This window comes from Lynx canadensis, chromosome B3 (assembly GCF_007474595.2).
Source record: "Lynx canadensis isolate LIC74 chromosome B3, mLynCan4.pri.v2, whole genome shotgun sequence".
Classification (NCBI taxonomy): domain Eukaryota; kingdom Metazoa; phylum Chordata; class Mammalia; order Carnivora; family Felidae; genus Lynx; species Lynx canadensis.
The window spans coordinates 51,896,764-51,917,624 of record NC_044308.2 but is presented as its reverse complement, the minus strand read 5'-3'; the positions used below and the strand labels follow the sequence as shown (position 1 = coordinate 51,917,624).

Here is a 20,861-nt window from a genome sequence, read left to right as displayed (position 1 = left end):
CTTTGCTGTATCCCAGAGGTTTTGGGCTGTGGTGTTATTTTCACTGGCTTACATGTACTTTTTAATTTCCTCTTTAACTTCTTGGTTTGCCCATTTATTCTTTAGTAGGATGTTCTTTAGTCTCTGAGTATTTGTTACCTTTCCAAATTTCTTGTGGTTGATTTTGAGTTTCATAGTGTTGTGGTCTGAAAATATGCATGGTATGATCTCGATCTTTTTGTACTTGTTGAGGGCTATTTGTGTCCCAGTACATGATTTATTCTGAAGAACGTTCCATGTGCCCTGGAGAAGAAGATATATTCTGCTGCTTTAGGATGAAATGTTCTGAATATATCTCTTAAGTCCATCTGGTCCAGTGTGTCATTCAAAGCCATTGTTTCCTTGTTGATTTTCTGATTAGATGATCTGTCCATTGCTTTGAGTGGGGTTTGATGTCCCCTACTATGATGGTATTGTTATCAATGAGTTTATGTTTGTGGTTAACTGACTTATATATTTGTTTGCTCTGCATTTGGAGCATAAATGTTTACAATTGTTAGGGTTTCTTGGTGGATAGACCCCTTAATTATGGTATAATGCCCTTCATCTCTTGTTACTGTATTTTAAAATCTAGATTGTCTGATATAAGTATGGCTACTCTGGCTTTCTTTTGTTGACCGTTACCATGATATATGGTTCTCCATCTCCTTACTTTCAATCTGAAGGTGTCTTTAGGTCTAAAGTGTGTCTCTTGTAAACAGCATATTGATAGATGTTGTTTTCTTATCCATTCTGTTACCCTGTATTTTTTGATTGGAGCATTTAGTCCATTGACATTTAGAGTGAGTACTGAAAGATACGAATTTACTGCCATTATGTTGCTTGTAGAGTTGGAGTTTCTGGTGGTGTTCTCTGGTCCTTTCTAGTCGTTGTTGCTTTTGGTATTCATTTATTGATTGACTGATTGTCTTTTCTCCCCTCAGAGGGTCCCTCTTAAAATTTCTTGCAGGGTTGGTTTAGCGGTCACAAACTCATTTAGTTTTTGTCTGGGAAATTTTTAAATCTCTCCTATTTTGTTTTTTTACTTTGCTTTTTTTTAAATATGAAATTTATTGTCTTTTAAAAATTTATTTTTTTAATGTGAAATTTATTGTCAAATTGGTTTCCATACAGCACCCAGTGCTCATCCCAACAGGTGCCCTCCTCAATGCCCATCACCCACCCTCCCCTCCCTCCCACCCCCATCAACCCTCAGTTTATTCTCAGTTTTTAAGTGTCTCTTATGGTTTGGCTCCCTCCCTCTTTTTTTTTTTCCCTTCCCCTCCCCCATGGTCTTCTGTTAAGTTTCTCAGGATCCATATGAGAGTGAAAACATATGGTATCAGTCTTTCTCTGCATCACTTACTTCACTGAGCATAACACTCTCCACTTCCATCCACATTGCTACAAAAGGCCATATTCCATTCTTTCTCATTGCCAAGTAGTATTCCATTGTATATATAAACCACAACTTCTTGATCCATTCATCAGTTGATGGACATTTAGGCTCTTTCCATAATTTGGCTATTGTTGAAAGTGCTGCTATAAACATTGGGGTACAAATGCCCCTATGCATCAGCACTCTCTGTATCCCTTGGGTAAATTCCTAGCAGTGCTATTGCTGGATCATAGGGTAGGTCTATTTTTAATTTTTTGAGGAAACTCCACCTTGTTTTCCAGAGTGGCTGCACCAGTTTGCATTCCCACCAGCAGTGCAAGAGGGTTCCCGTTTCTCCATATTCTGTCCAGCATCTATAGTCTCCTGATTTGTTCATTTTAGCCACTCTGACTGGCGTGAGGTGACATCTCAGTGTGGTTTTGATGTGTATTTCCCTGATGAGGAGTGATGTTGAGCATCTTTTCATGTGCCTGTTGGCCACCTGGATATCTTCTTTGGCGAAGTGTCTATTCATGTCTTCTGCCTATTTCTTCACTGGATTGTTTTTCAGGTATGGAGTTTGGTGAGTTCTTTATAAGTTTTGGATACTAGCCCTTTGTCTGATATGCCATTTGCAAATATCTTTTCCCATTCCATTGGTTGCCTTTTAGTTTTGTTGATTGTTTCTTTTGCAGTGCAGAAGCTTTTTATCTTGATGAGGTCCCAATAGTTCCTTTTTGCTTTTAATTCCCTTGTCTTTGGAGATATGTCAAGTAAGAAATTGCTGCTGCTGAAGTCAGAGAGATTTTTTCCCCTCGCTTTCTCCCCTAGGGTTTTGATGGTTTCCTGTCTCACATTAGGTCCTTCATCCATTTTGAGTTTATTTTTGTGAATGGTGTAAGAAAGTGGTCTAGCTTCATCCTTCTTCATCTTGCTGTCCGGTTCTCTCAGCACAATTTGTTGAAGAGACTGTCTTTTTTCCACTGGATATTCTTTCCTGCTTTGTCAAAGATTAGTTGGCCATACATTTGTGGGTCCAATTCTGGAGTGTCTATTCTATTCCATTGGGCTATGTGTCTTTTTTTGTGCCAATACCATGCTGTCTTGATGATTACAGATTTTTAGTAGAGGCTCAAGTCTGGGATTGTGATGCCTCCTGCTTTGGTTTTTTTCTTCAATATTATTTTGGCTATTTGAGGTCTTTTGTGGTTCCATACAAATGTTCTCCTATTTTGAATCACAGCCTTACTGGATAAAGAATTCTTGCCTGCATATTTTTCTGATTCAGCACATCGAATATATCCTGTCACTCCTTTCTGGCCTGCCAAGTTTCTGTGGATAGGTCTGCTGCAAACCTGATCTGTCTTCCCTTGTAGGTTAAGGATTTCCCCCCCGTTTTCCTGATTCTTTCCTTGCCTATTTTGTGAATTTGATTATGATATGCCTTGTTGATGGTCAGCTTTTGTTGAATCTAATGGGATTTCTCTGTGCTTCCTGGATTTTGATGTCTGTGTCTTTCCCCAGGTTAGTAAAGTTTTCTGCTATGATTTGCTCACATAACCCTTCTACCCCCTTTTCTCTCTGTCCATCTTCTGGGAACCCTATGATTCATGATTCAGATGTTATTCCTTTTTAATGAGTCACTGAGTTCTCTAATTCTTAAATTGTGCTCTTTTGCCTTAGTTTCCCTCTTTTTTCTGCTTCATTATTCTCCATTGGTTTGTTGTCTATATCACTGATTCACTGCTCTGCTTCATCCATCCTTGCCACCAAGGCATCCTTAAGATCGCAACTCAGTTATAGCATTTTTAATTTTGTCCTGACTTGTACTTCTTTTATCTCCTCAGAAAGGGATTCTGTGCTTTTTTCAACTCCATCTAGTATCGTTATTATCACGATTCTAAATTCTGGTTCAGACATCTTGGTTATATTTGTGTTAAGTCCCTGGCTGTCATTTCTTCCTGTTCTTTATTTTGGGGTGAATTCCTTCATTTTGTCATTTTAGAGGAAGAAAAAGAGTAAATATAAAAAAAATTTAAAAACCAAAAACAACACAAAAAATCAAATGAAGGATGCCAGCTCCTCGGTGCATTTTGGTCTGGTTTTTAAAGAAGCTTGATAGAGAAAAAAAGGGCAAGAAAAAAAAAAGAAAATGAAAATTAAAAAAAATGAATGCAATAACAAAATAGTTTACTTTCATTATTTCATTTTAGAGTTTTAAAAATTTATAAGAAAGTAAAAAATGTAGAAAAAGTCAAAGCTTTTTATAAAAATGGAAAATAAATTTCTTCTTTAAGAAAAAAAATTGAATAGATGAACCAGCAAACAGAGTGAAATATGATTGAAATTACATCCAGTTTCCCCTAGAAGTCAAACTATGAAGCAGTTTATAGTCCGGAAACAGACACAGAGATTTGTGGTGTTCCTCTAGATCAAGGTGGCCCAACTGGGTGGGGCTTGGTGTAGCATCTGTTCTCCACTAGATGGCGCTTAGTTTATTGGGGTGGATCCTTGCAGTGCGTGTAGGTGTGTATGCACATGTGGGGAAAGGGTCAAAGTGGCCCCACCCACCTACCCAGTCTCAAGTATCAGAACTCTGTGCTCTCACCAACTGGCAATTAAGCACCACTCTTCTGTCTCTAGCTGCTGCCCACTCCCAGCTTCTACACTGTCTATAACCAAGCCGTCAGCTTGCCAGGTGGCACCTTCCTCCCGAGTTTTATCTAAGATGGGGCTGTGTTTCCAAACCCCTCACTTCTGAGGGCACTGCAGCTTTGATCTGTTCAGACCCTCTGGGGGGAGGGTCTCCCTCAACAATGCCCTGGTGCCAGCCTGCCCCCTGGAACGTTTGTAAGACTGTGTTGCTGCAGATGCCCAGAGACTGCAGCTGGGTGCCAGCCTACCCCAGAAAAAGTTCATGTGATCATGTAGCAGCAGTGTTGCAGGGACTATGGTAAATCACAACACACATCTGGCAGCAGGCTTCATCCTTAAAACCCTTGTTCCAACACCAGCGAATGTGGCTGTCCTCCAGGGTCCACTAGGACCTTTGCCTGTGAGGAGGCTGCACAGCCTCTACTCAGTGTCCTGGAAGCAGGGAAGCCACCTCTCCTCATGTGGCCTAAGGACTTCTTGGACCTTGCTGTCTGTTTCTGGGTATTCACCCTTCCCACCGGAGCTATGCGAGGTATCAAGGTGCAGAGTTTCAGACTCTGAGCTCCCCTATCTACAGCATCTTAAGGGAAATTAAACCCTGTCTTTTCTCCTTACTCCCTTTTTTGTTCAGTCCACTCTTTCTCTGTCTTCAGCCACTTTCAGCAGGGGATGGGAGGAGTGCTTTTCCTGTATTCTCCCCCTTGTCTCCTTCCTCTCTCTGCAAGCAAAAACAGCTCCCAACCCTCCGTGGCTTCTCTCTCCCTCAGTTCACCTTTCCCCAGTGAGTACTTGCCAAGTTCTGTGGTTCAAGTTGTGCAGATTTTTCTGTCAGTCCTCAAAGCAGTTTTCTAGGTGTGCAAGATTGTTTGGTGTTGATCTAGCTGTTTTTCAGGGATGAGAGAGGCAAAAAATGTTTCATGCTGTTCTGCCATCTTGGTCCCTCCAGGAGATGCCTGTGATGTGACATTCTTAAAGCACCTGGTAAGGCTGCTGGGAACTCTGTAAGCAAGATATCAAGCCAACATTTCCAAGAGGCTCCATTGGCTCCATAAAGTCAACCTTAATTCCTTAAAACTGTCTGGTCATATCTAAACTGTCTGGTCATCTCTCTCTCAAATATGACATTCCCATCAAAGCCTCGGTAATATAACCAAGGTTTCAAAATGGGGTCCCTTACGAGGAGAACAGATTCTTATTGAACTTAAAGCAATAACTGTAGTTGCCATGGAAGAAAGAATACTCAGAGTTTCTAGATTCTGAAGGGTTTAGGTAGGGAAAAAAATTAAATGTTTCAATTTGTTCACAAAGGAATATTTTATCCTCTTCATTCAGTCCTATGCTATTAATTTGTTCTGTTTGTGTCTTTCCCATTATTTCTGGAAATTCTTACCTAGTTTAGTTTTGATTTTAAAGATACCAAAAACCTTTATTTGTCAGAAGTCCTTTTTACCAACCTTCTTGAAGATCAAACACATTTTGCATGAGCATCAGAACACTAACTGTAAAGGACAAAAAACTCAGAAATGGACATGGTTAGGGGAGCCTGGGTGGCTCAGTCAGTTGAGCGACCAACTTTGGCTCAGGTCATGATCTGACAACTTGTGGGTTCGAGCCCCGCTTCAGGCTCCATGCTGACAGCTCGGAGCCTGGAGCCTGCTTCAGATTCTGTGTCTCCCTCTCTCTCTCTGCCCCTAACCCACTCGCATTCTGTCTCTGTCCTCTCAGTAAGTAAACATAAAAAAAATTAAAAGAAATTGACAGGGTTAAAGATCTGAGAATTCATTGTAATTGCCAAGGAAATCTGGTTATTAATGGTATATTTCAATACTTTAATGGCCATATGCTAGGATGTATTAAAACTTCAGGAATTTCATTTATTTTTCTACAATAGTTATAGCATTTACCCATATAATACAACCTAAGGCTTACGGGTTGGTTTGACAGTGCTTTCCAAGTAACTTAATATACAAAATAAGCCCAATGAGTCACAAAGACGTCATTTATCATTTGAAATCTCAAGGGAGTCTGTTAAACACCTCAGAAAGTTTTAAAGCTCATGCCTAAATAGGATTACAGATTATAAATTTAATAATTATCTACTTACCCACTTGGCAGTAGTAGATTCTACAGAAGGTTATATATACAATTGTTAGCAAAACTTACCTCCTTTAATATTGAGAAATTTCAGTTCTCGTCTTTATCAGGTCTTTGAGTACATAAAACATAGAAATGTTTTGTGGTTTTTTTGGCACATAAACTTTTTACATTTTTTAAAAGTTTATTTTGTGAGAGAGAGCTAGTGAGCGAGAGCGCAAGCACATGCACAGGGGAGGGGCACAGAGAGAAGAAGACAAAGAATCCCAAGCAGGCTCCATGCTGCCAGTACATAGCCTGTTGTGGGACTCAGTCTCACAAACCGTGAGATCATGACCTGAGCTGAAACCAAGAGTCTGACACTTAACCACCTGAGCCACCCAGGCCCCTATATTTTCTTATTAAGAGCAGACCAGCAATCCAAGAAAACTTTGTCTTCTAAAGAGTTAGAGAGAAGAATTTCAATCTTATACCAGTGTGCTTTAAAAAAAAATTTTTTTTTTAATGTTTACTTTTGAGAGAGAGAGAGGGAGAGAAAGAGAGCAATCGAGATCAAGTGCAAGTTGGGGAGGGGCAGAGAGAGAGGGAGAAAGAAAATCCGAAGCAGGCTCCAGGCTCTGAGCTGTCAGAGCAGAGCCTGACACCATACTCAAACTCACAAACTGCTAGATCATGACCTGAGCTGAAGTTGGGCACTTAACCGACTGAGCCACGTATGTACCCCATACCAGTGTACTTTTATTTTTTTAACAAACTTTTGTATTTAATTTATTATATTTTGAGAGAGAGAGAAAGCATGTGAGCAGAGAAGGGACAGAGAGAAGTGGGGAGAGAGGATCCAAAGCAGGTTCTGTACTGACCACAGAGAACCCAATGTGGGGCTCTAACTCACAGCAGAGAGCTGACGTGGGGCTTGAACTCATGAACCATGAGATCATGATCTGGACCAAAAATGGATGCTTAACCAACTGAGCCACCCAGGGGCCCCTACCAGTGTACTTTTAAGATCCATCCATTTCAATCTTTACCTGTCCTGACCACACATAAAATTCTTTTCTAAAACTTTCCCTTCACAAACCTACAAATTTCTTCTGCATTCAGATTTTGTCCTAAGGCTTTTTTTCCCAAACAACCAGCCTCATTTCAGGACAAAATTATCTTTTTTTTCCTCAAGAAACTACAGTCTTACTTACATTTATTAGAATTTTAACTCTTAGAAACCTTAGCTTCTAATGAAAATTGTTAACCCTTTTACATCAGAATTCTTTAGATCAGCAAATTTATAAATACATTTCACAACTTCTAAAAATGTTTTTCCATGCCACTATATTTCAGTCATCTGACTTAGCAAAGCCTCAAAGTTTCAGGTTACCAAAGATCTTGAAAGCTAGCTTAACAATTACCCATGAGAATGTTGAGACAGAATTAGCTATCATTTTAAGCCATCTTTTTGCTAATTGCAACAGAGATAATATGAGCTTATTTGATCTTTAGTAAAACTTGGCAGAATAAAAGGATGTATTATAATTTTAATATTTATTTCTGGGAGAGTGAAAACAGGGGAGGGGCAGAGAGGGGGACAGAGGATGTGAAGGAGGCTCTGTGCTGGCAGGGTGACAGCAAGCCTGATGTGGGGCTTGAACTCAGGAACCGTGAGATTATGACCTGAACTGAAGTCGGGCATTCAACCAACTGGGCCACTCTGGTGCCCAGAATAAAAGTATATTTAATGCTAATAACTCTAAAGACAGGTCTATCTTAATTAAGCTAACTTAAATTAGCTTAAATGCCAATTATGTTGCGCCTGGGTCCCTCCTCCTAATAGAGGCAGGTTACTCTTGTTGTATGTGGGGACTTTTCCCTCATTCATTTCTTGTTCCCCATTGTCAATTTTTACTTGGGGCATCAGTAGGGAAATCTGAAATGGATGGTTCCAGGCCAAGGAGGGGTGCTCTTCGATAGCTAGGGTAGGAGCAGGAGGACCAGAGGATGGTGCTGATGGTACTGGAGGCCCAGAGGATGGTATAGGAGCTGGTGATGCAGGCTGCCCCCGTCGTGGTGCAGAAACGGGAGGAGGGGGAGGTGCCACCACCAAGGCTGGAAGATGATAAAAGTCCAGAGGGCAGAGAAAGGGGGCTCCCTGCCTGAAAAAACAGACACGTTTGTTTTTTGCCACCAACCAGAAGTGAAACTAGGCAGTCCATGTCATGCCAGAAAAGACTGGGAACTTCCCAGAAACAAAAGGAGTTTCAGCAGCTGCTTTGGAATAACCTTAAGGTCCCTGTCCAGAGGTAGACTAACCACATACGATTAGCTATAATTATCATAGCTATTAACCCAAGAAATGAATGAGGGAGACGTCCCCACATACAACAAGAATAACCTGAGTCTATTAGAAGGAGGGACAGTGATGGGGCGCCTGGGTGGTGCAGTTGGTTAAGCGTCCGACATCAGCCAGGTCACGATCTCGCGGTCCGTGAGTTCGAGCCCCGCGTCAGGCTCTGGGCTGATGGCTCGGAGCCTGGAGCCTGTTTCCCATTCTGTGTCTCCCTCTCTCTCTGCCCCTCCCCCGTTCATGCTCTGTTTCTCTCTGTCCCAAAAATAAATAAAAAAAAGTTGAAAAAAAATTAAAAAAAAAAAAAGGAGGGACAGTGAGAGAGCCATCATCCCCTCCATTGAATAATCATCATCCAGTATGTCAGGAGAGGGTTTATCGAACATGTTCTGCAAGAGTCCCTGAGGTCAGGGTCCTGATTTAAGGCCATGAAGGCCTCAGTCCATTTGCCCTATTTCTGCAGAAGAGATCTGATAGATTGTATTCAAATTTAATGTCCCATTAATGGGTCATTTTTCCTCATCTCTTAAGGAGTACTGAGGCCATGTCATGTTAGAGAAGATCAGTCTTTTCTTTATTAAATCTTACAATCTGAATTGTTTCCACTGGATTAGAGGGCATTCCAAAGGAGAGCCCATGGGGACTGAGAGAAGGCTCATTACCAAGGAAATCTCTCCCATGACTCTGGGGTGGTGTCCCATGCTGGGTATGTCAAGAGGTTCCTTGTGTCTAAGTGACTGAAGGCATCCCTCAACTGAAAAGGACTATGGACCACAGCCTTACCCTGTAGGAGGGATGCTGGTGTCCCCCCCACTTCCCTGTTGCATCCTAGGCTACAAATGGGTGCTGATGAAGTTACCAAAATTGCATGCCATGAAGAACCCACTATTTTTAACCCATGGAAAACCCTAGAAAAATTTTACATGGGGAAATTACCCAATGTAATTTTAGTTGGGAGGGGACACTGATGAAAAAACAGTAAAGATAGAAATCCATCATGATCTAAGTGACATTCCAATACATAGTCTTTAAAGCTGACCTCTCTAGAAAATGGTCCCAGTTTTTTTAAAAAATGTTTGAGAGAGAGAGAGAGAACAAGTGGGGGAGGGGCAGAGAGAGAAGGGGACAGAATCCAGACAGAATCCAGCCCTGTGCTGACAGAAGAGAGCCCAATGCAGGGCTCGAACTCAGGAACAGTGAGATCATGACCTGAGTTGGTCAAACACTTAACTGACTGAACCACCCAGGTGCCTCCTCCCTGCTACTCCCCCCCATCCCCACCCTTTCAATTTGGTATTGATTGCTGCTGACTCCAAGCAGGGCCATGGCCAGAAGTGGCTAGACTAGGGATGTGGAAGGGATCACATTAGAACAATGAGGAGGAACTCTAACACGGAACTCTTAATATTTGCAGCTGTCCCAGTGACTTAAGTGGCTGTCCTGTATGTAAGACAGCTTTGTGTAAGGATAGGAATAAAGAGAGGGTATCCAGTTTCTACGTCTCATTATCATTCTGGCCAGGGTACTAGCTTCCAGTCAAAAGGTAGGCTTTCTCTTCCCCATAGAGCAGCCACAGGCTAGAGGATTACAGCCTGAGCAACTGACATGAAAGTAAGTGTTCCAGTAAGAACTTATTCCTTGAAAAACCCCTGAAATGAAAGGAAAAGAAGAGGAAGTACTCACCAACTTTACACCAAAGCTCCGAGTCCAGATGAGAAGACAGGCCCCACGTTGGGTGCCAAAATAACGTAGGGTCAGGAACAAATGGTAAGAAAGAATTCTTGAGGCATTCTCAGTGGAGTAAGGTACTTGTATTTTAGCACAGGGATAAGACCCATGGGCAGAAAAAGTTCTACTTTTGCTGTGTTAAACTGGTCGTTTTATGCTTAGTTGCTCAAGAGGGAGGAGACATGCAGGGAGTATTAGATCATAAATGTCTTTTTCAAATTTCTACTCATAAAAATACTTTTCAAAAAATGTGTATTTTTGAGAGGGAGAGAGAGAGAAGCAGGGGGGAGGGGCAGAGACAGGGGGACTGAGGATCTGAAGCGGGCTGTATGCTGACAGACAGCCTGATGTGGGGCCCAAACTCACAAACTGTGAGATCATGACCTGGACCGAAATAAGTTGGATGCTTAACTGACTGAGTCATCCAGGCACCCCTCGTAAAACTACTTTTGCAAGATTTCTTTGGTGCTTATCATTCAGCTCGATATTAACTATTGGTGAGATGTAAAGGCAGTCATCAGACCCTTTAAGAATGTAGCAACCAGCATCTATTTGATCCTTATGGGAACTATGGAGGCTATAGGTCAGCCTTTGGGGCTAAAGGCGAGTATTTTTTTTGCTTCTGTCCCTCATCAGCAAGGACACAGATGGTGGCCATCGGCTGCAAGCCAAGAAGAGAGGTCTTGGGAGAAATCATGCTGCTGACACCTTGACCCTCCAGCACTGTCAGAAAGAAATACCTGTTGTTTACACCCCCGCGCTCTACTCCCTGGTTTGTGGTATTTTGTTATGGCAGCCCTGGCAGTGTTGAAATGCAACACTTTTGATTCTGAGTTTTAGACGTTGTGGACAGTGATCCTGGACATAGGTTGCAGGTCACGAAGGCTGAGCGCACTAAGCAGGTCAATGTTAGGTAACTGACATATTGAAAAATATGCACAATCATCTGCTGCATTAGCGTTATGTAGGGACTGTCAGAAGCCAACTTAGATGTAATAGTCAAATCTATTTATACCTTTTTATTTTGTAGTTTTCCGTAGCTATCTGCATGGAGTCTTGTTGGTTGTAAGATGCTTCATCTTCACCTACCACTTTGTATGTATATACATACATACACACGCATATACACACATATACATACACACATATACACACACATACACACACATATATACATACATACACATATACATACACACATACACACACATACATATACACATACACACATATACACACACCACACACACACATACACAAACATATATACACACACACACATATACATACACATACACACACATACATATATACACACACACACATATATACATAGACACACACATATATACATACATACACACATATACACACATATACACACATACATATACACACACATACACACACACACATATAAATACATACACACATATACACACACATATACACACACATATATATACATACACACACATATACATAGACACATACACACACATATACATACATACACACACATATATACATAGACACATACACACACATATATATACATACACACACATACATACATATATACATAGACACACACATACACACACATACACATATACATACACACACATACACATATACACACACATACACATATATACACACACATACACATATACATACATACACACATATACACACATATATACATACATACACACATACACACACACATATACACACATACATATATACACACACATACACATATACACACACACATATACACACACATATATACATATACACACACATACACACACATACACACACACATACACACACATATACATACATACACACATATACACACATATATGCATACACACATACATAGATACATACACACATATATACATACACACACATATATATACATACACACACACATATATATATATATACATACACACATATATACATACACACACACATATATACATACACACACATACACAAATACATACACACACATAGACACACACACATAGACACACACATAGATACACATATACACACATGTATACATACACACACATATATACATACACACATATACATACACATATATACATACACACATATACACACATACATATATACATACATACACACACATACACATATAATGTAATAAATAAATCACTGGGCCCACTAAGGGCTCTTTTCTCCTGCCCATCACCTCCCCACCCACCTGAAGTCTAGTATATTGGTTAAGATTCTTTCAGTTGCAAATACAGACACATCTGCTATATTGGAAGGGACGAAATCTTCTTGGTAAAATCCTGGCATGACTCAGTGACTCTACAGTAGTGCCAATAACTAAACCTTGGGAGAGGTTCTGGCACTAGGCAAGAACACATCTTATTTGTTCTTGGCAGGCACATCATGCCACTGAGTTTCTATTCCGTACTCCCACCTGCAACAATTGATGGTTCTGCAGTACACCATGCCCCATTAAATCCAAACTGTCACACTCACTCCTGATGCCATGTGTCCATCAAAAGCAATTCAGCTCTAAATTATGCCTGCAGTTTCTGTCACATTGATGGTAAGGAGTTCTGACTTTTTTTTTTTAAAGTAGACTTCACACCCAGTGTGGAGCCCAATGCAGGGCTTGTACCCAGAACCCTGAGATCAAGACCTGAGCTGAGGGGCACCTGGGTAGCTCATTCAGTTAAGCATCTGACTCTTGATTTTGGCTCAGGTCATGGTGTCACGGTTCAAGGGTTTGAGCCCTGCATAGGGCTCTCCACAGATAGCATGGGGTCTGCTTGGGATTCTCTCTCTCAGCCAGTCTTCCACTCACACAAACACACTCTCTCAAAATAAATAAACATTAACAAGAAAAAGACCTGGGGCACCTGGGGGGTTCAGTCGGTTAAGTGTCAGACTCTTGGTTTTGGCTTAGGTAATCATCTCACAGTTCATGAATTCGAGCCCCCCATCAGGCTCTGCCCTGATAGTGCAAAGCCTGCGTGGGATTCTCTGTCTCCCTCTCTCTCTCTGCCTCTCCCCTGCTTGCTTGTGCATGCTCTCTCTCTCTCTGAAAATGAAACTTAAAAAAAAAAAGACCTGAGCTGAGATCAAGAGTCAGATACTTACTCAACTGAGCCACCCAGGTTCTCCTTTGGAATTCTGTCACACTCCTGGTTTTCTCTTCTTTACTCAGGTTTCTACATTCCTCCTGGGACTCAAACATCACCTCCACATGAAGACCCTCATGGAGTCTAAAGTCTAGGATAGTCCAGATGGTCACACTCTCCAAGCATAGCACTACATTTTGTAGAATTGCTCAAAGAAGGAAAGAAAAGCTAGGTATGTTTTCGTCAAGGTCCCAGCTTTTACACTGTGTGGTGGGTTCAGGGTTCTTATTTCAATGTTTCATTAAAAGTATGTCAATGTAGGCATAGATCAATGATGAGTCAGTAACTAATGATTATGACTTATGTGATTCTGTGCACCTAAGGGCTGTTAAAAGGCTAATGAAAAAGAAAGCTTAAATAAAATCAGAAATGAAAGACTTTACAACTGATACCATAGGAATAAAGAATCCTAAGAGTAAACTATGAACAATTACATCCAACAAATTGGACAACCTAGAGGAAATGGATAATTCCTATGAACAGATAAACTTCTGAGACTGTATCAAGAAGAAATAAAATGTCAGAACAGACTGATTACTGATTCAATCTCCTTCCTAGTAAACTCTCTACTAGCAAAAGTCTCTTCCCAGATGGCTTCACTAATGAATGCTACCAAACATTCAAACAAGGGTTAATATCAATCTTTCTCAAACTTTTCCCAAAAACATAGAGGAGGGAACAATTCCCAACTTATTTTTACAAGTCCAGCATTACCACAATACCAAAACTAGGTAAGATATTGTACGACAAAAAAATCACAGGCCAGTATCCCTGATGAACACTGATGCAAAAATCCTCAATAACATATTAGCAAACCATATTCAACAATACATTAGAAGGATCATACACTATGATCCAGTGGGATTTACTTCAGGGATGCAAAGATAACTCCATATCTGCTAATTAATGTGATATACTACACTAACAAAATGAAAATAAAAATCATGATTATCTCATTAGATACAGAAAAAGAATTTGACACATTCCCTCTAGACCTTCTATGTTGAGAGTTTATTAAATGGATGTTGAATTGTACCTCAACATAATAAAGGCCGTATATGGCATGGCCACAGCTAACATCACACTCAATGGTGAAAAGCTAAAAGCTTTTCTTCTAAGATCAGGACAAGACAAAGATGCCCACTCTTGAGACTTTTATTCAACATAATATTACAAGTTCTAGCCAGAGCAATTAGGTAAGAAATAAAAGCCTTCCCCAATGGGAAAATAATAAGTAAAATGGTCACTATTTGCAGGTAACACGATACTATACATACGAAATCCTAAAGACTCCACCAAAAAAGTACTAGAACTGATAAATGAAGTAAAGTTGTAGGATACAAAATCAATGTATACAAATCGGTTGCATTTCTATATACTAATAATGAAGCAGCAGAAAGTGAAATTTAGAAAACAATCCCCTTTACAATTCCAGCAAAACAATAAAATATCTAGGAATAAACTTAAGCAAAGAGGTGAATGCCTGTACTCTGAAAACTATAGAACACTGAAGAAAGAAGTTTAAGACAATGCCAAGAAATGTAAAGACATCCCATGCTCATCGATTAGAACAAATACAGTTTATACTTCCCAAAGCAATCTACAGATTTAATGCACTTCCTATTAAAATGCCAACAGTGTTTTTTAATGTTTTTTAAAAAAATTTTTAATGTTTCGTTTATTTTTGAGGGAGTGGGGAAAGAGAGAGTATCAATGAGTGGGGGAGGTGCAGAGAGAAAAGGAGACAGAATCTGAAGCAGGCTTCAGGCTCTGAGCTGTCAGCACAAAACCTGACACAGGGCTTGAACTCATGAACCACAAAATCATGACCTGAGCTGAAGTGGACCCTTAACCAACTGAGCCACTGAGATGCCCCATCAGCAGTGTTTTTTCACAGAACTAGAACAAGCCTAAAATTTGAGACCACAAAAGACCTCGAATATTCAAAGCAGACTTGAAAAACAAAACTAGAGATATCACAATTCCAAACTTCGAGTTATATTACAAAGTGGTAGTAATTAAAACAGCATGACATTGGCATAAAAAAAGACATGTGGATCAGGGTGCCTGGGTGACTCAGTTGGTTAAGTGTCTGACTTTGGCTCAGGTTGTGATCTTGCAGTTCATGGGATCAAGCCCTGCAATCAGGCTCTGTGCTGATGGTGTGGAGCTTGCTTGGGATTCACTCTCCCTCTGTGTCCCTCCCTGACTCATGCCTTCTGTCTCTCAAAATAAATGGATAACCTAAAAAAAAAAAAAAAAGACACATGGATCAATGGCATAGAATAGACAGCCCCCAAAATAAACCCACGATTATATAGTCATTTAATCTTTGACAGAGGAGGAATGAATATACAATAGGAAAAAGACAGTCCTTTCAACAAATGGCGTTGGGAAAACTGGACGGCTACATGCAAAAGAATAAAACTGGACCACTTTCTATCACCATACACAAAAGTAAACTAAAACTAGATTAAAGATGTAAATGTGAGATCTGAAACCATAAAACTCCTAGAAGAGAGCACAGTCATTTCTCTGACATTGGCAATAGCAATATTTTTCTAGATAGGTCTCCTGAGGCAAGGGAAACAAAAGTAAAAATAGGCTATTCACACTACATCAAAGGAAAAGTTTCCACACAGCAGAGCAAAGCAATCAACAAAACTAAAAGGCAACCAACTGAATGGCAGAAGATATTTGCAAATGACATCCAATAAAGGGTTAGTATCTGAAATATATGAAGAACTGATACAGGGGCATCTGGGTGGCTCAGTTGGTTAAGTATCTGACTCTTGATTTAGGCTCAGGTCATGATCCCATGTTTCCTGAGTTCGAACCCCATGTCAGGCTCTGTGCTGACAGTGCTGCTTGGGATTCTCTCTCTCCCCATCTCTCTCTGCCCCTCCCCAGCTTGTGCATGCACTCTTATAAACAAACTTAAAAAAAAAAAAAGAACTGATACAACTCAACACCTAAAAACAAATTATTAAAAAATGGGCAGAATACATGGACATTTTCCAAAAAAGATATACAGCTGGCCAACAGACACATAAAAAGATGCTCCAAAACACTCAAGGAGATATAAATCAAAAACTACTATGAGTTGTCACCTTATACCTGGTAGAATGGCTAAAATCAAAAACACAAGAAACAAGTGTTGGTGAGGATATGGAGAAAAAGAAACCCTCTTGTACTGTTGGTGGGAATGCCAACTGGTGCAGCCACTGTGGAAAACAGTATGGAGGTTCCTCAAAAAATAAAAAACACAACTATCCTATGATCCACTAATTGCACTATTGGTATTTAACCAAAGAATACAAAAACACAAATTCAAAGGGATACATGTACCTCTGTGTTTACTGCAGCATCATTTACTATAGCGAAACTATGGAAGCAGCTCAAGCATCCATTGATAGATGAATGGATCAAGAAGATGTGGTATATATGTACAATGGAATATTATCTAGCCATAAAAAATTCAATCTTGACATTTGCAAAAACATGGATAGAGCTATAGAATATAATGCTAAAAGATGTCAGCCAGAGAAAGACAAATACCATGTGATCTCACTCATGTGGAATTTAAGAAACAAATGAGCAAAGGGAAAAGAAAACAGCAAAACTGACACACCTTTGCCAGATTCATCAACAAAAAAAAGAGAAAGGATCCAGATAAAATTGGAAAAGACAGAACTCACCCTAGAGATATACAATTATGCAAAATTGTATACCAACAATTGGACAACCTATAAGAGATGGATAAATTCCTAGAAAAATACAATCTTCCAAAAATGAACTAGGAAGAAATAGACAATCTGAACAAATCAGTTACTGGTAGTGAAATTTAATTGGTAATAAAAAAACTACCAAAAAATAAAAGTCACAGGCCAAATAGATTCACAGGTGAATTTTACTACTCATTTAATCAAGAATACCTATTATCTTCAAACTATTGAAAAAAGAGAAAGGAATGCTTCCAAATTCATTCCATGAGGCCAGCATTACTCGGATATCAAAACCAAACACCTCACAAAAGAAAAATACAGTCCAATATTCCTGAAGAACACAGATGGAAAAATCATTCACCATGATCATGTGGGATTTATTCCAGGGATGCATAAATGGTTCACTATTTGCAAAAAAAAACCCGATCAATGTTATATACCACACTAATAAAACAAGGATTAAAATCTTATGATCATCTCAATAGATGCAAAAAAAGGATTTGACAAGATTCAACATCAACTCATGGTAAAACTCTGAACAAAGTGAGATTAGAACATACATCAACATAATAAAGGCCATGTATGAAGAACCCAAGCTAACATCATACTCGATGAAAAACTGAGAGCTCTCTCTGTAAGGTTAGAGCAAGGCAAGAATGTTCACTCTCATCACTTTTATTCAGCATAATACTGGAAGCCCTAGTCACAGAAATCAGACAAGAGATAAGGTGCATCCATATTTGTAAAGAAGTTAAACTGTCACTACGTGCAGACTATAGGATAATATACATAGAAAATCCTAAAGATTCCACCAAAAAGTTATGAGAAGTGATAAATGAATTTAGTAAAGGGACAGGATATAAAGTTAATATCCAGAAATCAGTAGCATTTCTATACACTATTAAAAAAATAGCAGAGAGAAATTTAAAAAATATCATTTACAATTGTACCAGAAAGATAAAACACCTTGGAATAAAATTAACTCAAGAGGTGAAAGACCTATACTCTGAAAATGAAAACACTGATGAAAAAAACTGAAAATGCCACAAATGGAAAGATATTCTATGCTCATGGATTGAAAGAATATTGTTAAAATTTCCATTATACCCAAAACAAGCTACAGATTCAATGCAGTCCCTATCAAAATAATCAACAGCATTTTTCACAAAACCAGAATAATACTGAAGTTTGCATGGAATTACAGAAGACCCCAAATAGCCAAAGCCATTTTGAGAAATAAGAACAAAGCTGGACACATCACAATCCTGGATTTCAAGATACACCAGAAAGCTATAGTACTCAAAACAGTATGGTACTGGCACAAAAACACACATAGATCAACGAAACAGAAATAAACTCATTATTATGTGGTCAATTTATGATAAAAGAGGCAAAAATATACAATAACGAAAAGATGGCCTTTGAACAAATGATGCTGGGAAAATTGGATAGCCACATGCAAAAGAATGAACCTGTACCACTTTCTTACACCACACACAAAAATAAACTCAGAATGGAATGAAGACCTAAATGTGAGCCCTGAAACCATAAACACCCTAGAGGAGAACACAGACAGTAGTTTCTCTGACATTGGCCATAACAACATTTTTCTAGATAGGTCTCCTAAGGCAAGGGAAACAAAAGCAAAAATCAACTATTGGGCCTACATCAAAAGCTTTGCCAGAGCAAAGGAAACTATCTAGAAAAAAAGGCACCCTACTGAATAGGAGGAGATATTTACAAACGATATATCTAATAAGGGCTTAGTATCCAAAATATAGAAAGAACTTACACAACACTGGAAAAAAAAAACCCAAAAATCTAATTATAAAATGGGCAGAGAACATGAACAGACATTTTCCCAAAGAAGGCATACAGATGGCCAACAGACACATGAAAAGATGTTCAACATCACTCATTGGGGAGATGCAAATCAAAACTACAATGAGATATCCTTTCACACCTGTCAGAATGGTTAAAATAAAAAACAAGAAACAAGTATTGGCAAGTAGGTGGAGAAAAAGGACCACTTGTACATTGTTGGTGGGAATGTAAACAGGTACAGCCAGTGTAGACAACTGTGTGAAAGCTCTTCAAAAAGTTAAAAATACCATATCAGGCAGTAATTGCACTACTGGGTATTTACCAAAAGTAAATGAAAAACACTAATTGGAAAAGATAATATGCATCTCTATGTTGACTGCAGCATTATTTATAATACCCAAATTATAAAAGCAGCCCAAATGTCCATTAATAGGCAAATGGAGGAAGAGAATGTAGTATGTGTATTTACATGTATATACATAGGTGTGTATTCATATATATATGTACATATGTATATATACACACACACATATACACATACTGGAATATTATGCATCCATAAAAAGGGTGAGATCATTCCATTTGAGACAACATGAATGGACCTAGGAGGCATTATAAGTGAAATAAGTTAGAAAAAGACACACAGTAGATGATTCCACTTCTAAGCAGAATCTGAAAAAGATGAATAAATCAAAAAGCAAAATCAGACCTATAAATACAGAGGAACAGACTAATGGTTGCCAAGGTGAAGGAAGTGGGCTACATGGGTGAAGGAGAGAGGGAGATACAGGCTTCCAGTTCGGAAATGAGTAAGTCATGGGAATAAAAGGCACAGCATAAGGAATACAGTCAATGTGGTGGGACAGATGGTAGCTCTACTTGTAGTGAACATAGCATAATGTATAAACTTGCCAAATCACTAAGTTGTACATGTGAAACTAATGTGATTCTATCAACTATACTCCAAAAAAAAAAAAAAAAGAAGAAAAAAAACCCATGAAAAAATATAGTATATATGTAATGGAATATTCAATGATCAATATTATTAATAGTATATTATTCTTTTTTATAAGAAAGAATAAAAACTTGCCATTTGTGACCAACATGGGTGGAACTTTAGGGTATTATGCTAAGTGAAATAAATCAGAAAAAGACAAATACCCTATGATCCCACTTATATGTGAAATCTAAAGCAAAACAAAAACCCAAATTCACAAATACGAAGAACAGATTGTTGCCACAGACTGGGCACAGGAGGGGTGGAGAGGGGTGTGTGTGGACAAAATAGGTCAAGGTTGTTAGCAAGTACAAACTTCCAATTATAAAATAAGTCATGGGGATGTTATGTACATCATGGCAACTATAGTTAATACAGGCATTCATTGGATAAAGTGCAGGTTCAGTTCCAGATCACTACAATAAAATGAGTCAAATAAATTTGTTTTCCAGTGCATGTAAAAGTTATGTTTGCACTATAGTCTATTAAGCGTGCAACAGCATATCTAAAAAACAAAGTACATATATTAAAAATATCTTATTGCTAAAAAAATGCTAGCCATCATTTGACCTCATGAGTCCTCATCACTGATCATAGATCACTCTAACAAATAATAATAACAATGAATAAGTTTGAAATATTTTGAGAGTTACCGAAATGTGACACAGACATGAAGTGAGCAAATGCTGTTGGGAAAATGGTGCTGATAGACTTGTTCAGTGCAGGGCTCCTACACACCTTCATTTTTTAAAGAAATGCGTTATCTATGAAGTGCAATCAAGTTAAGCACAATAAAACAAGTTATGCCTATACTGTATTGCATATTTGTAAATTGCTAGGAGAGTAAATCTTCACATTAAAAAAATTTGTACCTATATATGGTGATGGATGTTGACTAGGCTTT

General features: G+C 39.0%; 1 protein-coding gene across 2 annotated transcripts in view; it reads right to left on the bottom strand.

Annotated features, from left to right (window-relative positions):
* The window catches only part of BCL2L10 (BCL2 like 10), an 83,358-nt gene that overhangs the window by 44,667 nt on the left and 17,830 nt on the right, over positions 1-20,861 (bottom strand). The window lies entirely within an intron of this gene.